The sequence below is a fragment of the Adiantum capillus-veneris genome, chromosome 17 (genome assembly GCF_014529385.1).
Source record: "Adiantum capillus-veneris isolate H3 chromosome 17, ASM1452938v2, whole genome shotgun sequence".
NCBI classification, from domain to species: Eukaryota; Viridiplantae; Streptophyta; class Polypodiopsida; order Polypodiales; family Pteridaceae; genus Adiantum; species Adiantum capillus-veneris.
This window is the reverse complement of record NC_140947.1, coordinates 109,959,075-109,983,847: the sequence shown is the minus strand read 5'-3', so window position 1 is coordinate 109,983,847 and position 24,773 is coordinate 109,959,075. Positions and strand designations below refer to the sequence as shown.

General features: G+C 38.5%; 1 pseudogene; it reads right to left on the bottom strand.

The window, feature by feature from the left end:
* Window positions 1-9,208: 9,208 nt before the first annotated feature.
* LOC147437865 (uncharacterized) lies at window positions 9,209-10,170 on the bottom strand (annotated as a pseudogene).
* Window positions 10,171-24,773: the final 14,603 nt, after the last annotated feature.

The window sequence follows — 24,773 nt, the reverse complement described above, 5'->3', positions numbered from 1 at the left end:
GATTTGTGTGGACCTATGCCTAACCTATCTCTAGGGGGAGCTTCTTAATTTATGACATTTATAGATGATTACTCGAGGAAAGTATGGGTTTACTTTCTCAAGCACAAGGATGAAGCGTTTAGTGTTTTCAAAACGTTTGTGACACTTGTGGAGAATCAGAGTGGCAAGAAGCTTAAATGCTTACGCACTGACAATGGTGGAGAGTATGTTTCGAAGGCCTTTCAGGACTTTTGTGAGTCAAAAGGTATAAAACGTGAACTTACTGCTCCTTACAATCCTCCTCAAAATGGTGTTGCTGAGAGGATGAATAGGACCATACAAGAGAAGGTCAGAAGTATGTTGTCTAATGCACAGCTGCCAAATGGGTTTTGGGCTGAAGCTGTATCAACAGCTGTTCATCTTATAAATAGATCTCCTAGCAAGGTTTTGCAGAAGGATTCAGTGCCAGAGATGGTATGGTCAGGCAAAATGCCCTCATACAAGCATCTCAGAGTCTTTGGCTATGAGGCATATACTCACGTTCCAAAGGAATTTAGGAACAAACTTGAGCCAAAGAGTAGAAAGTGCATCTTTCTAGGCTATGGTAATTCTGGTGAGATGGGGTACAGACTTTGGGATCCCGAATCCAGAAAGGTTGTCCGCAGCAATGATGTTCACTTTAATGAATCCAAATATCATTCTAAACCAGAGAGGGTTGAGGAGATTAGAAGAGTTGTCTTCCAAGAAGATGGACCTGCACGTGCAAGACATAATGTCAGGGCTCAAGAGGAGCAAGGACAGGATAGAGTGGAACCACAGGTTGTGGCTGAGCCTGAGCCACCTATTGTGTGTAGATCTGGACGTGTCACGCGACCTCCTGATAGGTTTATTCCATCTATGAACTATGGCATGTTGACTGATTGCAATGAGCCTTCATGTTACAAGGAAGCAGTGCAAATGAAGGACTCCGGGAATTGGCAATTGGCCATGCAGTCAGAGATGACAGCTCTGCATAAAAACTAGACATGGAAGCTAGTTAAATTACCACGGGGCAAAAAGGCTCTACCTTGTAAATGGGTTTACAGGTATAAGATCACCGCTCATGATAGTCAGCCAAAGTACAAAGCAAGGCTTGTTGCCAAGGGCTTTAAGCAAGAACAAGGCATTGACTTTGATGAAGTCTTCTCTCCGGTGGTCAAGATGACTACATTGAGATGCTTTCTTGCATTGGTTGCCATGTTAGATTTTGTGTTGCACCAAATGGATGTCAAGACAGCGTTCTTGCATGGTGATTTAGATGTGGAAATTTACATGCAGCAGCCAGAAGGGTTTGTTGAGAAAGGCAAGGAAGATTGGGTATGCCAGTTGTTAAAGAGTCTTTATGGCTTAAAACAATCACCGAGGGCATGGTACCATAAATTCCACAAGTTTATGCTTTCTCAAGGCTACAAACGTAGTGAGTTCGATCACTGTCTATATACAAAGAAGGCTAAGGATGGCAGTTGGCTGATCCTTATTTTGTATGTGGATGACATGTTGATTGCTGGCAAGCACTTGGAAGAAATTTCAGCTTTGAAGTCAAAGATGGAAAAACCGTTTGACATGAAAGACATGGGTGAGGCAAGTCATATACTTGGTATGCGCATTGAGAGTGACAGATCAAAGAAGTTGATTTGGTTATCTCAAACAGAGTATATTGACAAGGTTTTGCAACGTTTCAATATGGAGAAGGGAAAGGCATTGAGTGTTCCATTGCCACCATATGTGAAACTTAGCAAACAAGATTGTCCTGTGTCTAAGGAAGAACAGGCTGAAATGGATAAGATTCCATATGCGTCTGCAGTGGGTAGTTTGATGTATGCAATGATTGCTACTCGCCCAGACATTGCATTTGCAGTGGGAATAGTAAGTCGATACATGTCAAACCCAAGCAAGAAACATTGGGAGGCAGTGAAAGGAATATTGAGATACCTGAAAGCTACAAAGAGTATGCGTATATGCTATGGGAGTCAGGAGCTAAGTGTAAAGGGTTTTACAGACTCAGATTATGCAGGTGACTTAGACAACCGAAGGTCTACGTCAGGGTATGTCTTTACATTGGCTGGTGGAGCAGTATCATGGCGTTCTAGATTACAATATTGTGTTACTCAGTCTACTACAGAGGCTGAATATGTTGCAGCATCAGAGGCATGCAAAGAATCAATTTGGCTTAATCGACTAGTAACATATTTGGGAATCAAAGAAGAGATGCCTGTGTTATATTGTGATAGTCAAAGTGCTATACAATTGGCTCGCAATCCAGTTTATCACTCAAAGACAAAGCATGTGGATGTGAAGTATCATTTCATCAGGGAAATGCTCGAGGATAAGCAACTTCAGCTTGTCAAAGTTCACACCACAGAAAATCCTGCTGATCTACTGACAAAAGGACTCCCCTCAGAGAGCTTTGCGCATTTTCGCAAGCAGTTAGGTGTAGGGTAGTACATCACTTCTCTACATCTCTTGTATATTAGCTTGTATAGTAGCTTCTCTCACACTTAAAGTACCACATTGGACTTTAAGTGGGAGGTTGTTGGGGTATAAAGCCCAATGTGGTCGCCCAGGTAAGTGGGCGGGCCGCCAGGTATGTACACATGTTCTTTTGTAAAAACCTAATAAGAACTCACTATGCTCTACACATTACAGTAGAGCGAGTTCACCATATCGTCGTGCTCTTCTTCTCGCACTCTCTCTCGCGTCGCACTTCCGCTCGTACTCCTTCAAAAAGTACTCCCCTCCAACATCCCAATATTATTTCCCACCCCCCAAAGCCTCGTGTTTGCAAAAACTGTGACACTGAAGACACTTTGTGTCTGCACTCTCTTGTAATGAAAAAATATTTGATTCTTCCTTTTGAATAGAAATGAGAATTTTATGTTGGCCTCCATTCCTCTATCTCTCAATTTATTTCAATCGTCACTCTTGTTTGGTTAAAAAGTGGTTAGTCTACTCCTTGAAGTATGTAAACCCATGTCTTTTACAGAGATACCAAAAGAAAAGGGGACTCTCAAATTGCCTGTCGAAGAAATGATAATTATTAGAGATCCACCCCCCTAGATTCCAAAAACCATCGATCACTGCCATTTGATATCTCCTCACGACCAGCATTAGTGTTTGATCTTAACAATATCCTCTATACTTCATGGATTGAAGATCCTTATAACCCGGTTGCTCAGCCACCTGATCTTGAAACTGCTAGGTTCGGCCTCATCATCGAAAAGGATGACAGGTTTGGCTGAGGCTTTGAAGTATTTTTGTTGTAAGTATGATTTGTGCATGCCCACAGAGCGGGAATTGTTGTTCTTCAGGTACCTCTTTGTTCCCAAGGATGCAAAACAATTCTTAGCTTGGACTATGGTTTGGAAAATATTTACTCTGGAGTTCAGCAATGCTGAACAAAGTGGACAAAATAATCAAGGCAGCTTTTGGGGGGGCTTTGTGACTACTTCAACAGATGGACTGGACGATAGTTATATGATGTAGACACATTCAAAATGGTAGGTGGAAAACCAGTCTTTTTCAAGAATCTGCGAAATTTTCTAAAGCTGGTTCCGCGATACGTTTTGAGAAATATGTGATCAACAACGGTCTTTATAAATGCCATTATAATTTTCTTGGTTTCTACATCATTGTACCTGGCCTAGAGGATTGGAGTATTGAATTCTTATCCAAGGATTTGCAAGAGGTTCTTGCCAATTGGTGTGATGCTACGGGTTAGTTAGCCGAGGCTTTCACCTTCAATGTGAAGCCTACATCAGAGGACAACTATGTTAAAGCTGCACTCAAGCGAGGTGGAAAGACAACCAGTTTTGGAGAATACTTGACGGGGGCCACATTTGATGCCAATGAAATCTTAGCCCTAGTATCTCATCCTTAAAAAGCTCATGTAATTTTAGGAAGCCAAGCTTTGTAGAAAACCCATGTATTACTATGTTTTGTCATCACAACTTAACGCTCTCTACTAACCCATGTATATGCCTACTTCCCATGAGGGATGGTTTTTTGGATAACATTTTGAATACCTCTATACTGAGTGATTAACATGTAACTTATCGGCCTCCATACCAACCATGATCACAAATAAAGACCTCATTAGCATACAAACTGGAATCCACCAAATATAAGTGCACTACTGGCTTCCTCTCATACGGGGGCCTTATAAACTGTGCATCATATATGGTGGGAAAATCTAATAGGTGGGGGTTGTAGGTATACTAACACCCCTCTCATGAACACCGGAAGATGCTTTATGTTGCCGTGCATCCATTAGGAAAAGTTAGACTCAAAATTTGGGCCTTGTAAGGAATGCCACATCATCATAGAGAAAGATAAGGGAAATTTTATTTTCTTCTTTTTCATATATGTTTTCTAAAATTTTGAATATCACCCTCATTACAAGGTACGTTAATAAAACCCAAAAAATAATCCAGTCATGATAGCACTTCATTGTCGAATATCAATATCGTATATCTCAATCTTCTGCATTTGAAAAAACTAGACACTGCTTTCTCAATTCATTCTTTCCCCCCATTTCCTTTTGCATGCTCTAGCATGTGAATATTGAATGTTCTTTCCTCCATTTCTCTCACCTCCCCCTGCAACAACCAATTTTGATTAATCATATTGCACTCGATGCTTATAGGCTCTCCACATAGAATTTGTATGAGGAATCAGAGAAATGTGTACCATATTCATATAGAGATGTGTACCATATTCATATAGAGGTCTCATGAGAGTATGAGCCCCTCTACAAGAAAAACAAACAATACACCATTCATGAAGCTTTGAAGGAGAACTTTAGATCACAAGGCATAAAACATGTGTATGTTTGGATGAATAGCAAAATGTATCCTAAGAATCCCATCACAAAATCTACTCCACCTTTCAAGGATATAACCTGTTTGGCAAACTATGAGGGAGATGGTCACAATGGCTTGTATGGCTACCAAGTAGTTGTTGGCAAAAAAATTGATGTTTTGGAGTGAGAGAGAGACATTGCATGTAACGAGAATGTGCGCTTATGCTAGAGAGTCGTGCAATGTTCTCAGCAAGTTGAAGGAAGCAAGGAGACCATCAATGAGCTTACACAATAACTCATAGGAAAAAAAACAGCGCTAGGTCTTTAACAAAGAGAAAGAAGATGACGAGACACCGAGGACTTGAAGATTGGCTTGGGAGGAATTAAGAAAAGAGTGCAAGCTGTCAAGTAAGTCCATCTATCCTTTTTAAGTTTGAAATCATAAGCTTTCATACATATCTCTTATTTTTTATATGCATTCCCAGATCTTTATTGCACCCCGACAAGGAAGTGGAGTGCATCGCAACCACCTTCTCGATTCTTTACGAGCTCATATTGAATCGGAAAATTTTTGTTGTCCTCTTGGATGACAAGTGATATGGTAAGATCGTTGCCAAACAACTTGACAATATTTTAAGGGAGAACCAACTCCATGCACGGGACGTTCAATCAATTTTGGATAAGGTCGATATTTTGACTAAAGGATATGCTATCATTTACAAGTACGTAGCATCATTTCCAGTTCTCTTTCACTAGGGGAGGGTTTGGCTTTCTAACTCCTCCTACTTAGGTCTGTTAAAAAATAAGTAAAAAAGATTCACATCAAGCACACACTACTTCTAAACGCTTTTTCTACTAAAAAAATTAGACGGAAAGTGAATGAGGAGGTGCTTCAAATGCTAGGAAGTTCTTTTCACATTGAATTGAGATACCGATCGCCAAAAGTGGAGGAAGTGGTATATGACAAGTATAAAAAAAATTTTAATGATTTTATTGCCTTGCAAACATACATTTTGCAGTTGTTCGATGTTACTGTGAAGAGTGCAACGGTGTCCTAAAATTTGTCATCAAGGTAGATGAGTGAGAGCTTGTAAAAGAATTGAAGGTTGAGTGAGTCACAATCACACTCATGAATTGAGCCATGATGCAAGCATTGGATTAGATGCCCCTAGAAACTATAGTGTACAATGTGAGCACAACATTTTTCTTCTTGCTACCTTCAAGGTGAACTGGCATTATGTCTAAGGCGAGCTGACGTTATGTTTGAGTAGTATGCTTTTGAATGTGCATTATAAAAAACTTAAAATTACCTTTTCAGGTAATGGCTAAGAACTTTGATATATTGAATTAAGTTATCAAACTAGTATCTAGGAAATAATAACTAAACAAAAAAATGGAAAGAAAATTGGATGGGAGGGCATGGGCTCCTACACAGTTGAGTGGCATATGGCTGGAGACCTAAAGACTTTGAAATGCATGGACAATGTTTCCAAAGGAGCAACGAGAAAAAGCCCTTGCTTGTATTGCATGGTAGGGGGTTCATATCTTGGGCAAACCTTATTGGAGAAGAGCCCTGTATAGGCATCTTTTTCGCTCAAACTTTTGACACATTCTAGATATCCCACTATCTAAGTACACATATGCACGATGCATGCATTGTCTAGAATAATAAAAGAACAATTTCTTCTCTACATTTGTTTTGCATGGACCACTTGACCTCTCTCTACAAATCAAAGGGCAATCTCAGCCTTAGAGAAAGTGTTCTTAGAGATGGATTTTCTTGAAGAACGTGTTACAATAGAGCAAGATGAAAAAAGGTCTAAGAATGGTCAAGATGTTTCAAAGAAGCTATCTATTGGTGGTATGAAAGCCCAACTCTTCCTATCAATTCCTACAAATGGAAGACAACGTAAAAGCCAAAGTGCACAAGAAATACAAGCATTGAGATTCAATAAGTGAGAAAATTTTCACAATATTGCAGTTGATCATGTAGATAATGGTGCAATCAGGACTTGCAAGTCAAGCTACGAAAAACCTTGGATGTAATACTGAATTTTTGTGAATTGAACTCATGGAAACTTATCAGTGCCTAGACAAATTAGCATATCATTCACTACATGGTAATGTAATTGGTTTGATGATATGCTAATATTTTGAATTACAAACATGTTTTCTTGTAATGCTTGTGATTGATTTGTGTGCATTACATTATATGTAAACATATGCCTTGGTTTGCAAGGCATTGGACTAGATGACTCTATAAACTTTAGTGTGCAATATGAACAAACATTTTTCTTCTTGCAACCTTCAAGATGAGTTGACATTATTTTTGAGTAGTATGATTTTGAATGCGCGTTACAAACAACTTAAGTTACCTTTTCAGATGCCAGCTAATAAATTTGATATATTGAATTGGGATCAAACTAGCATCTAAGAAATAAAAATCAAACAAAGAAATATAAAGAAATTGGATGTGGAGAGGATGGGATCCTACAGAGTTGAGTGGCACATGGCTGGAGACCTAAAGACCTTGAAATGCATGTACAAGGTTTTCAAAGGAGCAACAAGAAAAAGCCCTTGCTTGTATCTCATGGGAGGGGTTCACATCTTGGACAAACCTTATTGGAGAAGAGCCCCAGATAGGCATCTTTGCGGCTTAAACTTTCGACCCATTCTGGATATCCCCCCGAGGGATTCACTTATACTTAAGGGGGATGTCACCCTGGTGCAACCATATGGGAAAAACCCTCTATCTACGGACCCCATAGCACTAGCCCAACCCCCTATATACATATTCTAAAGAACCCATATACCCCCATTTCTATGGTGCTTCTATAGTCAACTTGACCCCCTAAGTAATCTATCTACAGTTTGCAGATATTGTCATTTTTAAAAAATTTGCTAGTTTCCTTTGTACATTGACATTAATTATAAAATACTGTTATTTTTAGAAATTTTGATAGTTTCCTTTACACAGACACTAAGTTCAAAATCTCATGCAGTGTGAAAAGGGAAAAATGGTCCCCCTATGGCTAGAAAAACTTCCATTTTTTTATAGCAAATGTTCTCTATTGATAGCATTGCAATAATTTTTAAAATCTCATCATTGCAACCAAATTACAAGCTAACAAGAAATATTTTTTAAAAAGGAGGCTCCAAAAAAATAATCTTCATTCCCAACTTGTCGTGGTGAGAAATGCAACAAGCAGTTGCAACCCCTAGCATTCTACAACTGTTGGCTAGGCTAGGAAGCCAAAGATTTTGCATCTTGCTGATAGACTGAATCTATGTTTTTTTGCCCACACGCAACTTGTAAAAACACCATCACATGCTTGATATTCGACATATCAATCTCTCAATGTTGTTGGTATCATCATGAGAAAATATCGAGGCTAAGAAAGTAAGCAAGCGCATGATAGAGAGGGGCAAAGGGGCATGCTTTCTTGGTTTCGGCTCCTAAGTGATTGAGTTACAATGCAAGGACAATTACTTCATGCATCTGCACGTTCTTCACCTAGTAGCAAGACAAAGTGTAGCCAATGCTTACACCAACTTCAAAGTGTTGCACATAATGCAGCTTCTTGCTAGGCTTCCACAAACAAGCAATTGGAGTAGAGTGATAAAGCACATCAATTTTTGTTGCTAATTTCTATCCAAACGCATTCAATAGAATAGCTTATGAGGACATAAGAGATGTTTTCGACATCATCACATATGCTAAAAGGTCATATATTCAATCAAGTGTCCACATATCCTACTCTTAATGGCCTCCTTTAGAGAATGATTACACCTAAAGAGCACTAAAAGCAAATATTGGATCTCGACATGCATGACTAAGAATTTCAGTGTTGTCATAGAACTTCCAAAGAAACATACAAACACTATGTGATAATTCAAAAGATTTGGAAAAAATGCATCCACCAATATGTCTTTGAAATATCACCTGGAATGGGAACAAGATTGACAAGGCCATCAAAGATGAAAATGGCTTGCTCATTTCACTTGAATGGTTTCAAAATGGCTTTGTATAGGTATATTGTGTATAAAACATTTGAAACTCCCCAAAGCAATGGCAAATAAAAAACAAGAAATGAGGGAATTTGGAAACGGAGTTTTTGATCCAATAGGCCCTGAAGTGGAGTTTCCTTGTAACTATGATATCAAGAGGGACACAAATCATATCAATGCATCAATACAGATCACTCGACTAGCCCATGAACTAAAAAAATTTGAAATTTCCACAACCATGGAGTGAATGATGGGCGAAGGAGTGAGCACATTCCCAAATACAAAAGATAAAAATGTAGTAAAGCAACATCCAATGCTAAACAAGTTACAATTCCGCCTCTAAATTTTTTGTTGCATCCTTATAAACCAAAAGATTTCAAGCATCTAATAGAAAGTATCCCTACATGTTACACAAAGAGGAATGCATTCCGCATTTAAATTGCTAACTTTTCTCTGGTTTGAGGCCGAGAAGAAGTCTGCTATCTTTCTTGTTGGATCAAGCAACAGCTTCTTCCTTGGCTTCAACTTCTTATTGGAATGCCCCGTGGAGTTCACATTCTCATCAGGAGTAGCATTTGCACCATCATTGCTATCAGAGTAGTCCTCCTTAACCTAATGTAGCACATCATTGAGGTCCTCTGCAAGGAATTCATCAATGCGTGGTTCTCTTTTGACATCATTCTTTACATCTTTAATTCATATTGTTTTGTGATTTTTCTTAAGCATAAAGGCATGGGCAGCCATCACTAGATGCTCAAGGAATAGCTGTGAAGCATGTGCTATCAGATTGCTTGCTTCGGCTACAAACCACATGAGTATCCTTGTCTAGCTTAAGGATTGGTTTTACTCTGGCAAGAGGGAAGGACAACCCCCCATTCTCTACCAATCCATTACCTTCATCTTTCTCATTGTCGTGGGCATCTTTAGCTTCATCTGTTGCCATGCATTGTTCCTCAACCTCAGCATTCTCTGGCTCAATTACCTCCACATGTGAAGAAAAGCTTGGTGTTGCACACTCCTTGTCTCCATTTCTATCGGGACTTCCCCTAGCCTGAAATTTCTTCATGCGAGTATGGTCTGCTTGAAAGCTTGAGCGTCAAGCCCACCACTACCATAAGGTAGAGGGGGAGCCACACGTGAGGTGCAAGGAGAAGAGGGATCCTTATATATTTGATTCTTTTCATGAGAAAGAATCTCCATAGCACTCTAAGGGATTTGGTGAGGGCATGGACCGAGACAAATTGCCCAACATCTTTAAGGCAAGCTTCGGTTAGCTCTATGTGTTCCTTGCAAAAAGAGAAATAAGTAGAGGTCTTCTTGGATTTGGGGGCTTCGACAGACGCCATAGCTTAAAATCTTGTACTATTAGAGGCAAGAGTTTAAGCGGGATGCATTGGCGGCAATGGTTTTCAAACTTCGGCACTCACACATGGCCATGTTTGGGCAATGGGAAGGGGTCCCATAGATAACACGATCCCATCCATAAGGGATCAATGGTCCACTTTACAAGGTGCCAACAAGGGGTAATCTCAATTCTCTAGGGTTTGTGAACTAGGAGTAAAATGTGCACATCATGGCTATTATTGCGACTATTGTGAGTTGCATGTCATGTGAATGTGAGCTCAACAGACATTATGAAAAGGGTGCATTGCAGATTTTGTGAGTTTATGTGATGCCCGTGTGGACTAAATGTGGACTCACTAGACATTGCGAGCTATGTGTTCATGAGTGAACTAAGTGAGCTCATATGTGAACAATTTGTGAACTTTGTTGGCAAGAGGCCACAACATCCAATTTATGGTGTAACTTTCCTATATGAAATCATAAGAGCAAACCCATGCCAAATGGTAAATCGATTGCCTTGGAAAGGGTATATTATGTAACAGAAGCCCTTTATTCCAGCATTTTTCCCCTGCCCCTAGCAATAGCACAATTAAATATCCCTTCCAATCTTGAGAAAAGTTTTGGTTGAAAGGTATCATTTCATGTCAAGGGCAATGTCTGGACAAGGCTAAGACTAAGGGGGGGCATGGTCAGCTAGTTGGCGTGCTAAGAATAGAGGTTTCCTAAAGATATATATGGAGTCTATAAAAGGGAGTGGTTGGGTAGCGAATAGCCATGCAGAATTCCCCTTCTCCTTTCAGTGGTACAGAGAAAGCTCAATTTCTAGGAAAAAGAACCTTTGGCCACCTCTTTTAGCACTATTGGAAAAGTTTATGGCTTAAGGGGATTACCACAAGGGGCCATGAGTTTTGGGCAAGTTTTGAAAGGCCTAGAGAAGTCGCTCGATGAAGTAGAAAAGAGAGGTGAGAGATGCTCAAAGAAGCGTTTACAATAGAAGGGGTTTAATGACAAAAGACAGGTTACTTGTAACTCCATGAGTACGTATTGCAGCCTTGGCAAATCAAATTTACAGATCAATGAGGGTGTTGAGAGCCGTTGAAGAAGGCCAAGATGGTATGTTGCTATTGCTTCACAAGGAGGTTGGTGCTTGTTATTGCTTGGCCAAAGGTAATGCCTAGATCAATGAGGGTGTTCAAAGCTGCTGAAGGAGACCAACATGTTAACTTGTTATTGCTTCACAAGGAGGTTGGTGCTTTGTTATTTCTTGGCAAGGTGTGGTGCTATTGTTTACTTGTCAGCAAGGTGAAATGGGCCACATTTAGCACGAGAATTTGCCATGTTTGTGGTCATTGCAAATATTCCTTATCGTAACTCCGTGGTGAGTTTTCATAAGCCCAACCTGCTATATTGATTGTGTAAAGGCATGTAAACACACATCAATTGTGTTTACCGTAGGGAAAATCAGGCCGACTATGGCTAGCATCTATAGCATGAGCTTGTATGCCTTGGAGAGGAGGGCGTTTGTCTCCAGATGATTGGGTGAAAAGCTGTTTATATAGGAGTGCAAGGGGGCATATACAATGGCTACGGATGAGTTGTAGTAATGAGAGATAAGAGCAACAAAAGGGAAAGCACAAGGGGTCTTGGGGTTGTAGGTGGACAAGTAAGTAGGATGAGTTGTAGGCGAGGAGTGTGGTGTTTTCACACAAAACATAGGAGAGGATGCTAGCTGATGAGATGTAGGTGTGAGAATGTTAACTGAGCCGACGTCAGTTAACAGGAGCTGCTAAAGATCGAAGCCTTATGAATGCACATCAAAGATGAATATGAAGAAGCAGTGAAGATTGGAGTTACACACTTTTCATATTTTTCCAAAATGGCCATGTATTGTAATTTCCCAATTTATTTAGCCACTGTGATAATTGTAACATGTTACGGGTTCAATAAGAGTTATAAGATGTAAAGAATAGGTCAGCTAGTGTACCTAGGTTGCAGATACAGTAAGTTATGGAGACTCAAAGGTCTTGGACACTGAGACATTACAAATTTTAAACCTTGGCTAAGGTATAAAAGCCAACTTTGTAAAGTTTTGATTAAGTTTTTGGATAAGAAATACACAACGTGAGCTAACAACGCTCACTTCTCTGCTTCTTCTAATGCTTTCTTCTCCCTTGTCGGTTGTCACATTGCAGTGCCATTTGTTGTGTTGCAACCACAGGTAAGAGCTCTATGCACTGACGTAAACATATCATGGTAAATCATATCTTTTGGCATCGCCAACCTGCGGCCTAATTTCATCATAAGTAAGAATTTAAGCTAGGAAATCACAAAGTAAGCATAGGTGAGGTATTGGGGCATCATTGTTAAACATTTAGATGCATTTGGAGTCAAAAACGACCAGGTCAAAATCTCACTGCTGTTAATAAGCCCATTTTTTGCACTTCATCAAAAGTGAGATTTGAGACCATAAGCATGTGTGCTTAGGTCTTTTATACTTGTCCTAGAAGTTTTGCAACATTCAGATGTCATTTGATGCTGTAACGATCATGTTTTGTTTGTCGATTAGTGACTAGCTTTTGATGACTTAGGTCATTTGAGTGTAGCTTGTGTTAGATGCGAGTTGCCTGTTGTTTTTCAAGAAATCGACACCCTCTTGTAGCCTCTATGCACTAGTCGAGTCAGATTTGTACCATGGATTGACAATTATATTTGTGGTTCTCGCTATGTTTGCAATAAGATAAGAGTGAGGTTAGGACACCCACCCACATTTGGCGCCGTTGTCGGGGACGAATAGACCTAAAATAGGGAAAAGAAGAGCGTCTTGCGTAGTTGTCCTTAACTTCTTCTAGGTTCACCTAGAGTTAAACTTTCTCTTTAAAACCACATAGCTTAAGAGTGTCGTCTTTTGCTGTGTAGAGGTAGCTTGAAAGTAGATTATACTTGCTAAGTACCTTGTAGGATTGTAGAATTAGGTTAGGATTTTGAGAATGATTGACGGACAAGACAAGTCTTAAGATCAATGCTTAGGAAACCTTAAAAAACAAAAAAACAAGTGTTTGTGGACACCTTTCACAACCCAATTGTACTAAAACCTAGGATTAGGGTAAGTAGAATCCAAGGTAGGATCTCAAATCATTGCTCACTCCAAAAGAATCATCTGTGAGTTGTTTATGTGAAGTTGCAAAATTTCAAGTCTACGGCTTGAAACAGCATGAAAAGACCGAATCCGGCTGGAGATTATGTTCATAAAAGTTGTATGAACCAGTGGGTAAGCATAAGGATGCATTTGAGGTAAATTTTCAAAGCTTGCAAAAACTCAAATTAGTTACATTTTATTGAGAATTTAGGCCAAATTAAGTTTTGACTTGACTTAGAGGCTTAAAACATGTCACAAAAAGATTGACCAGTGAAAAATTTGCAAAAATTGTTCATTTTAGGTCAAAAGTAACTAAGTATTTTTTTTGCTTTTCAGTCAAAATGGATCAAGGTTGATACCAAAGACTCTTTGCATGATTACAAACATCTTTTGTGAAGGCTGATCACAAAACAGACTAAAAACTTTAAAAAATCTATACTAATTGTCGAGAAATTGATTTTGACTTGATAATCTTATTCAAATTTGGTGAAACGTGACACAAAGGCTTAAAACATGTCACAAAAAGATTGAGTATTGAAAAAATTACAAACATTATTCATTTTAAGTCAAAAGTAAATAATCACATTTTTTGCTTTTGGGTCAAAATGGATCAAGGTTGATATCAAAGACTCTATGCATGATTACAAACATCTTTTGTGAAGGCTCATAGAGTTTGGATCACAAAACATGCCAAAAACTTGATAAACACTGAAATCTATACTGATTGTCGAGAAATTGAGTTTGACTTGATAAATCTTGTTCAAATTTGGTGAAACTTGACTCAGAGGCTTAAAACATGTTACAAAAAGACTAAGTATTGAAAAAATTACAAAAAATATATATTTTAGGTCAAAAGTAAATAATCGTGTTTTTTTCTTTTGAGTCAAAATGGATCAAGGTTGATACCAAAGACTCTATGCATGATTGCAAACATCTTTTGTTAAGGCTCTGGATCGCAAAACAGACCAAAAACTTGATAAAAACTGAAATTTGTACTGATTGTCGACAAATTGAGTTGAACTTGATAAATCTTGTTCAAATTTGGTGAGACTTGATTCAGAGGCTTCGTTTAGAGTGTAGAACATGTGTGTATGCTTAGGTGACAAAAAATATACTAAAATTTGCCAGAAGAATCGTGATTATTTACTTTTGCTTAGTTTTCAAGTGTCTTTTGCCAACAAAGCATACCACAAGTTCTATCATATTGTATTGAGCACTCACATCAAATTGGGTAAAATTTGGATCTGTAAAGTATAAATTGTGGCCAATTTTGTAAAGACAGTCTATAGACACAAAACTGCCGACACATTGAGCACAAATTGAGCAGGGTTTATCCAAACTTGGTGAAACTTTGCTAGGGAGCTTAAATTGAGTTTCTTTACCTGTTTGCATCAACATCTTGGCAAAAAATAAATAAAAATCCAGAAGTAAATAATCGTGATTATTTACAACTACCCCAGATTTGAGACTTTTTGCACAACTGAGTATACCACAAGGTCAAGCATAACAGGTAGACTCCACATATCAAATTTGGAGAAATTTGGATCACAAAAGTGAGACTTAAGTTAGATTCTTGAAAACTAAGTCTGCGGACACTAAACAGTTGATAACTTGGATAAATCTTGTCCAAATTCAATAAAACTTAATTAAAGATTATAAAAATGTGTCTATATGGAAAAACAAGCCTAAAAAGTGAGAAAAATTGAGAAAAGTAGATAATCAAATTATTTACTTTTGAGCTCCAGAGACAAGATTTTGGACTTTTGAGTTTGTACCGTGTTAGAACAACATAATACAAGGCCACTGATCAAGTTTGAATTCCATCGGGTCCAAATTGATACATGTTAACTCAGTTCTTAGGTTGCAGATTAGTCCTTTAGCTCTTTGCAAGGATAGAATTTGGAAATCTCATTTGTAGACTCACTTAGCTCGGATTGAAGTGATATACACAAACCAATCACAATAGTTAGCAAAAATTGAGCAGTTTGAGCGAACGATCAAAACTCTATCGAAATGGGATTGAGCATATAAAAGTTGCAGTTCAAAACGGATTTTTAGTAAAATCAAGCCATTAGGGTAGTTTCATGCATGGAACTTGCAAATGGGGCACAAATCACATTGGATTGCAGGTTAGGTTATTCAAGACCTAGATTTTTTTCATTTCAAAGGCTGCAATCAATTCTCACACTTTTGAGCTAGAATTAATCAACTCTTGTGAGTCTAAGAGCAATCAACTTCCAAAAGTAATTTGGCAAAAGTAGTCTTATCAAACTCGAGCATGAGTAATTTTGGTAATCAACACCAAGATCTGCTAAGAGATAGTTCTTAGAGACCAAGATGACATGGAGTCGAGTCGAGCAGAGAGTTCGAATGCACGAGAACCAAAGCTAACCAGTAGCAGTAGTAACACATGCACAAGTGCAACATAGTGAATTTTACAGCAGCTATATCGCTACAATGGAGATAAAGTTTTGTATATAGATTCGGAAGGCCATAGGTAACTTATGACTAGCAAAAGCATCACAGGAGCCACGATCCTATTGATCAAAGTAAAGCTAAATTCAGAGAACTCCTATATGTTCACATTTCAATGGAGCTAGGTATTGCAAGCTCAAAGACGAGGTGCATATAGAAGTGCAAAAGATGGAAATCCAAGTGGTTAGCTAGAAACCTGCACAAGTCCGCAAAGCATCCATTTAGTGCATATGCAATCAGGATCGTTGTACATGGATTACATTGGTCAAATCTAGTCAAGAGCCAGTAATGGAAGATACAACAGATCAGCCAATTGAAGCCAATCTAATTGGACAACCGAGTCAAAGACAGTATAAAGGTCAAGATGGAGCAGTCTACAACCTGATGCTCGGTGTTTTAAAAGAAGTGCCGACAACTTGGCGAGTATAGAAGCTGAAACTTCTCAGCTAGATCTTGACATGATAGAACCAAATGAAATACCACCAGTCTTGGCATATTGCTTAGATTGTGGAAGAAAAAGTTGACATTTTCATTAAGATTGTCCAAGAAATCTAGACAACAGGGACACATCAATTGCCAAGCAAAGCATGGAGGAAAATTGGAAACATGAATTGCAATTTATCACCGAAGGTCAAAATGTGTGTAAGGTTTGAAAATGATTATTCATCCACTGTCAAAAGTGTGCAATCATTCACGAGTCTGACAGATCAAAGCGAATGATGTTAGCTTTGTATGGCACACATAATTCATATTCACACTATGTAGCCCAAAAAGGGCAACTGTACAAAAAGGATCAACCAATGTTTGAACGACCCACATCCTAGATCACAGAAGTGCGTCCAATGATAGATCAGATTGGATGGTTCATTTCAAAGGATAGAAACTATCATAGCCCATCCTCTCTAGAGCTGAACCCGAGTGAAACTAGAAATCTGTTCAGAGCCAAACTCTCCTCCATCGAAAATCATACTTTGATGTTATGACCAAACGAGCATATACTTTGACCAAAATAGTCATAGATATAGACGAGATTTTAAGATCTATGATGACTTGGTTCCTTAAACCACAGAAGCTCATATCATAGGAGACCCATGGGATAGATAATATCAAGGCAAAGATAATGCTATCTATAGATTGACTTGGGGAATAATTTGTCATGTTTCACGGAGATACATAGGAAACTATGCAGAAGGTTTACAAATACCATACATCAATAATGCTACCCAAAGTGTTCCTTAATGCCAAAAGGTGAGACTAAACCATAACCAAACAGTTTTGAGATCTCGTAATGGAGCACGCTATAGTGATCACCCTAGGAAGGGGGGAGCTACAAATCGATCAAGCTCAGCTCTAGTACCAGAAAATGCTACACCAAAAAGAAGCCCTAGAAATTCTAGCCAACACATCCCGTCAAAGCAAAAACCATTGAAAGATCATATGATTGTTGGAAGTTTCCCATTGACCCAAAACCCATCAAAATCTCCAGAAAAATGCCGGTATGAAGATCATGAGGGACAAAAGTTTCAGTTGATCTCCATAAGTTAAAGCCAAAAGCTTACAAATTCCATAGTGTTCAAGCAAGTGCATGTGACCAAGCTCACATATGCATATCGAGATACAGACAATAATGAATACCAACTGGTTCATGACCTTGTACAAGCCCCTATGGATGCTAAACCTGAAGTCAAGGACTATCTGAAGATGATGCAAAGCCTCAAGCTGCCAGAACAGGTGACTTAAAAATCAAAATCAATGAAAGCTAAAGTCCAAAAGGCTACACAAAGGTACCACCAAAATCTCCTCCAAAGAGATAGATTCTACCAGAAAGTACAGTGGATCTTCTAAGATCAATAGTTACTCAAATGCATGCAAACGATGCTCAACAATTGCAAGAAAAAGGTGCAGTATCACAGTCATACGAGTCAACATCTAGCTGAATTAAATGGTCAAAGAAAATAATATGTAGAAAAATCTCAACCCAAGGACACTGCCACAAAAAAATCAATCAGTACAAAAAGAAATGTTGAGATGATCAAGTGCAACATTGTTGGTGAGAATGAAGAAAAACTCTCAAGCAAAGTAAAGCTAGATTTCTAGTTAAACAAGAACCTCATGTCTTTTTGTACTTAGAAAAATGTGGCCAACCACAGTTGGAAGATGCTCTTGAATTTGTGAGCATATTTGGAGACAAACGAGCACAATGTTGGGGAATCGTCTCCATCGTCATTCAAATAGGTTCATAGATCATCATTGCCCAACTCCATGTGATCACAATGAAAGATCTTATAGATAACATCATAGTAGGACTGCCAATGGCCCGGAAGATGTAAGAGATATGGAGTTCAAACATGACGGAGTCATCACAGACAACAAAATGAAGACCAAGAATGGTCACTTGTGGATGATAGCACAAAGTCCTCAAGCACATTTGAAATAGAGAATGATATCAAAGCAGATCTTATTGAAGATGATTCATCTCCATCTGACATAACCTCAAAAGAGCTTAAAGTAGATTAGGCATCAAGAAGTGTAGATCAATTTGAGCAAAGAGCAGCCACAAAATATATTAAGCAGAGAATGCCACAAAGACAAGAAGTAAAGAAGATCAAAATTGCAGACACCCAGGAAGCAATGGGAAGTCCAAAGATCGAGTCATTGCCAGCTAAATCAGCTGATGAAAGTCAGATTGGAAAACAGAGTCTCAAGCCACCCTCCATAGAGAAACATTTAAATCAAGATGAGATCATGACAAAAGTAGGACAAAAATATTCAAGAGCACCTCTAATGAGAATAGTTATAGTCCTCGGTAGTGTAAATGGAGCAAGTGTTAGATGCAATGCTCTATTGGATAAGAAGCAAAGTGAAATATGGTTGTACATAGCATCCAAAGGATCCTCCAACTCACTCCATGCAAACATGATAGCAGAACAATGCTAGGTATGCATACAGGTCAAGAAGACATGGTTGCTATTCTTAGCATCCAAAAGAATGAAGAGTAGGTAAAGTTTCAAATAAAGCCTTCAAAAGAAATTCTTGTAGATGTCATCCTTGGACATCCTCTCTTTCCCAAGTGTTAGCAATCAACAAATATAGATACCATTAATGCTAGATTCAAATTTGCAAAAGTCACAAGAATCAACGACAAATCTTGCAGACAAAGGGAAAGCCAAAGTGGACCTTCCATCGATTAGCACAAAAGGTGTGACAACATATGCCTCTACATCAAAGAATTCTCGTGGATCAGCTTCTTCAAGCAAGTCAGGCTTTCAAAACTTCAAGTCAATTGCTAACCCAACTGAAACCTCTATGAAGACACCCAGAAAAACAAAGATATTTTAGCCAAAGTACTCAAGAAAGAAAATGACTGTCAAGTGAGTGTTTGTTTCGAGTAGTTTAGTCAAAGTCAATGATCCGGTTTGGATTAAAGACAAGAAATCAACACAAAAAAGCAAACGCATGAGATGGATAGCATCACAATGGAGCTTAAAAGAATAAGAGTACTATAGAGGTAATAGACATATATGGATACCAAAACAATAGGTAAGGGCATATGAAGTAACATCAAGACCCTCCCAAGAAAGAAGACCCACAAGGTATCAACCTCGACAATATCGTAGGATATCTAAGAAGCAAGTATACAAAAGAAAAACATCGAAAGATGCTAAAGTCTACCACAACTCTCAAGAGGATACAAAACAAAGATGGATCTCAAATAATCTTTCTCTTGGACAAGGATTCTACACAAGTTATACAAAGATTTGGCTACCAGTCAACCACAAGCCAGCTGCGACTACATCAAACCTGCATGAAGATCTCAAGAGCTCAACAAGACCTAGAGCTAAGCAAAGTCAACAAAGGAGTTACAAAGGTCCTCAAGAGATTTGGATTCTTAAGTCTTCTAATGAACCAAGTCAAAATCCAAATGTCGATAGTGAACAGAGTCCTACAACAACATCAAAGACTCCTATCGACATGCCTAATTGGAGAATCAATCAGATAATGGATTCTTCACAGTCAAAGAAGGACAACCCAACCAACAAAGCCTTTGATTCAAAGATGATAAAATAGGTATCGAAAAAGAAACCTTAAATTCCAACTTGGTCCTTCACTAATCCTCTTTTTGAGGATCAAGCTTACTTTTACCTAAAGAAATGTTTGTAGCAAGCACAAGAATGTAAAAAGTCAAGTCGCCAAGGTGCAAAAAATACTCTTTGGCATAGTCAGAGTGGCTGTTGAGCCAAAAAAGAGCAAAGAGTTAGTCCCAAAGCTTTATGTCTTAATAAACTTTGTACTAAGAGTCGTAGTTATTATGCTTACGCTCAAGCTAGAAGAGTTGAGAATATCTAAGTCGTTTTACTCATGTTGGATGATGAGCATAAGAGTCGAAGTCTATTAGCTTATAATTGGTGGAGTGTCGTAGAGTCCAACACTCACACACGGTGCACAGTAGGATGAGAGCACATATCCTCGACAACGAAAAAATTCTTAAAGGGGTGCTAGTTTGCAAATCCATGTCATATGCTTTTATAGCTACACCATCGTTCTGAAAAACCCCTCAACATCTTTCATGCACAACATATTGTTTCCCATGCATTTCTATGTATGCATATAGAATGTCCCATCATTGGACATATGCATTAGACACTCTTTTTTGCTTCCACCTATGCACCTTGAGTGGACTACAGTAGGCAAACCAATGTTCTATCATGCTACCTTCATATACTTACTATCCTCTTATTTTAATATCTATCAGCAAATAACCCCTTCAATACTTTATTAATATTTTCCATGTTAATCAGTACTTCATAATACGCGTATCCCAATGGTACTTTTTTCCCACTGGGTTTATTCCATTTGGTCATCCATGTATTAGACCCTAATTTAGATCCTCATTGTTCTACTTCCCTTGTACATACTTTTCATAAATAAACAACAGCCTCATCATTATGCTATTACAATGGACAAATGCGACATCATCTCTCACACCAATGAAGATGCTACATCAAATTAAACCTCATCAACAAATTCAATGACAAATGAAGACAATCAGCCCATCAACAACCAATCAAAACCTTTCATTGCCTCCACGGACACTTCTCGACAGTGCCCGAGGACGGGCACTAAAATCGAAAGGGGGGAATGTTAACTGAGCCGGCATCAATTAATGGGAGCTGCTAAATATCGAAGCCTTATGAATGCACATCAAAGATGAATATGAAGAAGCAATGAAGATTGGAGTTACACACTTTTTACATTTTTTCCAAAATGGCCATGTATTGTAATTTCCCGATTTATTTAGCCATTGTGATAATTGGAATGTGTTACGAGCTCAATGAGAGCTACAAGATGTAAAGAATAGGTTAGCTAGTGTACCTAGGTTGCAGATACAACAAGTTGTGGAGACTCAAAGGTCTTGGTGGGCGTCGGGACATTACACATTTTAAACCTTGGCTAAGGTATAAAAGCCAACTTTGGAAAGTTTTGATTAAGGTTTTGGATAAGAAATACATAGCGTGAGCTAACGACGCTCAGTTCTCTCCTTCTCATGCTTCTTTCTCCCGTGTCGGTTGTCACATTGCATTGCCGTCTGTTGTGTTGCAACCACAAGTAAGAGATCTACGCATTGATGTAAACATATCATGGTAAATTGTAGCTTTTAGCGTCACCAACCAACGGCCTAATTTCATCATAAGTAGTAATTTAAGCTAGGAAATCACAAAGTAAGCATAGGTGGGGTATTGGGACATCATTGCTAAGCATTTAGATGCATTCGGGGTCAAAAACGATTAGGTCAAAATCTCACTTTGTTAATAATTGCGTTTTTTGCACTTCATCAAAAGTGAGACATGAGACTATAAGCATGTGTGCTTAGGTCTTATATACTTGTCCTAGAAGTTTCGTAACATTCAAATGTCATTTGATGTTGTAACATTCATGTTTTGTTTGTCGATTAGTGACTAGCTTTTGATGACTCAGGTCATTTGAGTGTAGCTTGTGTTAGATGCAAGTTTTTTGTTGTTTTCCAAGAGATTGACACCCTCTTGTAGCCTCTATGCACTAGTCGAGTTAGCTTCGTCTGATGGATTGACAATGATATTTGTGGTTCTCACTATGTCTGCAATAAGATAAGAGTGAGGGTTAGGAAACCCATCCATAGAGAAAGAAGAACATCAAGATGGAAGCACAAGGGGGGTTGGGGTTGTAGGCGGTATGAAGAATGAGTTGCAGGTAGCATGGAAGCTAGCAGACCAAATGTACGAGAAAATGATGGCGGGTGGAAGTGTGGTGCTGATTAAAAATGGCACGAAGGATTGTAGGTGAGCGAGAAATGGAAGGAGCAAGAGGAAGCAAAGGTGCCGATGAGAATAGTTGGACCTGTAAGAGGAGGAGATGGAAAGAGATGGTGGTTAGCAGTTAGAGAGAGAGCGTGAGAGACACAATGTGAGAGAGAAAGAGAGAGAGACATGCTAAAACTTGTTCATTCATTGAGATGCTCAATTACACCATAAGACCTCTCTTTTATAACTTTCCCATGCCCCTTGGCACTTCCCTCAAGGTGACTCTTCATTCCTCCCATAGACCTTAGTCTAAATCCTAGAGAATAGTGCATTGTATACATTAGGTTTTAACACCTGGCACAGTCCGGTGGTGAAACGTTTTTTCAAAGACCATACTTATGAGTCGATACCCAAAATCCCTTCTTTCAAAAACTCAATGCTCATAGAATACTATGATGTAAAGTGTAGTGCCTGGAGTCTACTCCAAGGTACACATATACACCACAATAGTCCATGAAACACCGCCCTATTTCCCCCCAAGCATTTAGAAAATGTAAAACACAGTGCCTGGAACTTAATCCAAGATGCACAAATACACTTTCTAAAGCTATATATTGCATTACAATCACCAAACCGGGTATAGTGTGCCTTCCCACCAAAAGTGTGAATACAAGTGCACCATTTATTGGCAACATGCTAGGGCTGGAAACCCATCAAATAGAGATACATCCATTTGAACTCATACAAGAGAAACTTGTAGATCCATAAAGTAATTAGAAAATCTCCACTCCATTGAGTAGATTCCAGCTTTGAGCCAATCACTTCAAAATAAGCTTCATTGTTTTGTAAATAAGGATCCAAATTCATCAATGAAAAAGCCTTTGCTTTGACAAACACTTCTTCGAAAATATTGTGAGCTTTGGCTGCAAATGGTAAAGTTATGCTTTCAACAAGCACATTGAAATCCAAAAACATTAGCTCCATGTTATTTGTGCAAAGAGAAACTCCATTCCTTGATGAAATTTTGACTTCAAGACACCAAACATGATCTCCTTCTAGGCTTACAATGAGAAAAAGCCATAAGATCTTTGCATCATCATGCACAAAAATAAGCATTAGTTTTCTTAAAATCACATTTCCTAGCATGGATAAGCATACAAGCCCCATCATACTTTACATAGGTACCAATTGTGTGGATAAATACACATATCCCATCACACAACATTGCCTCAAGAAAACATTCATTTAGCATAGCATCAGTTTGTGAAATAGGTTGCTTCAAACACATCACAATTTGTTTCTCATGTTTGGACATTTCATCAAGAAGAAATTCATTTTGGTTAGTTTCCATTTCAACATCATGAGCAACACAAAAATCTTCTTCCAATGTGAGAGAATTCACAAAAGCATCGATGACATCATTTTTGTCATCAACAAGAAATGAGAGATCATTTCATCTTGATTTTTCTTCAATGTTCCTTCACAAATTTCAACAAAGCATTCATTTTTAGAGTTGCAATCATTAATTTCTTGAGCCACCTCATGGTGCTCAATAAACAAATCCATGTCATCGTCATCGTTTAAAACATCAAAATTATGCAATTCTCCATCAAAAACCGATGAAATCTGACCCACAATGCTTTGGTTGATGGTGCAAGATGTGAGTATAGAGCTACTCGGGGACTCTCCTTGGCTTTTTTTTCTTATAGGGTCCTCTCTCTTCACTCCACTATCCATCCCATTCCTATTATTCCCATGTTCATCATGGTTATCATCATCATCAAATACCCCCTCATCTGCTAGGGTATGCCATGCTCTCAATAATTTTTTTTAAAATTTCCTTGTATGAAGCAACCCATGCAAAATTTTAGCTCTCTCTTTCAAATCTTTGATGAGATCCAAATGCAAGTATTTATGGTACAAGTTTTTACCATTAACACAAAACCAATTGAATGCTCTCTCCAATGATACTTCAAAGTCATCCACCCATGACTTTGACTTATACAATTTATTGTGTATAATATCATGCTCGAGAACATAATTTCTCCAACAATGTCAATGAGCAATGTCGGGCTTTATGGTCATCATGACTGCATTGCGAAGAAGGTTTTTGTTTACATCGTTTCCAATTATGGTCATCTTGGCCGCAAAAAATACAAGAATGCTTACATTTGTTTACCATGATGCCTTCATTTTACGTCTATGATGTTCTTTAGATTATGTAACATGCACCTTCAAATCTCCCATCATCATGTTGATGACGAGCTTTGCAGCGAAAAAAAATTCGGGCATATATATTCTATCGACCACTTTTACACACATATATGTTTTCTTTTATCATTTATGAGCCTTTGTTAAGAGCATGAGAATTGCCTCTTAAAATTAAAAAATATTAATTATCTTTCAAGGCATCAAGACCTGCTGGCTGCAAGCACAAACCGGTTTGCTAACATCACCATTTTTTGGTTGCTTTGGTGTCATGGCTGCACAAAGGGATGTTTCCTCAATCGATTGCCGCTCTTAAGAGAAACCATTATGCTGCTAGTAGGGTACACATGAAGACCGGTTCCATCTTGTCGATTCTTCCTTGCAGCAGGCCGTTATGTGACAGTACTCAGAGAAAACACACAAATTGTTAAATACACAGTCATGTAGATGTGCTAGTGTTTGTTGCACCTCTTGGCATCCCAGTGAACATCGCGTCTTGCTCGAGAGT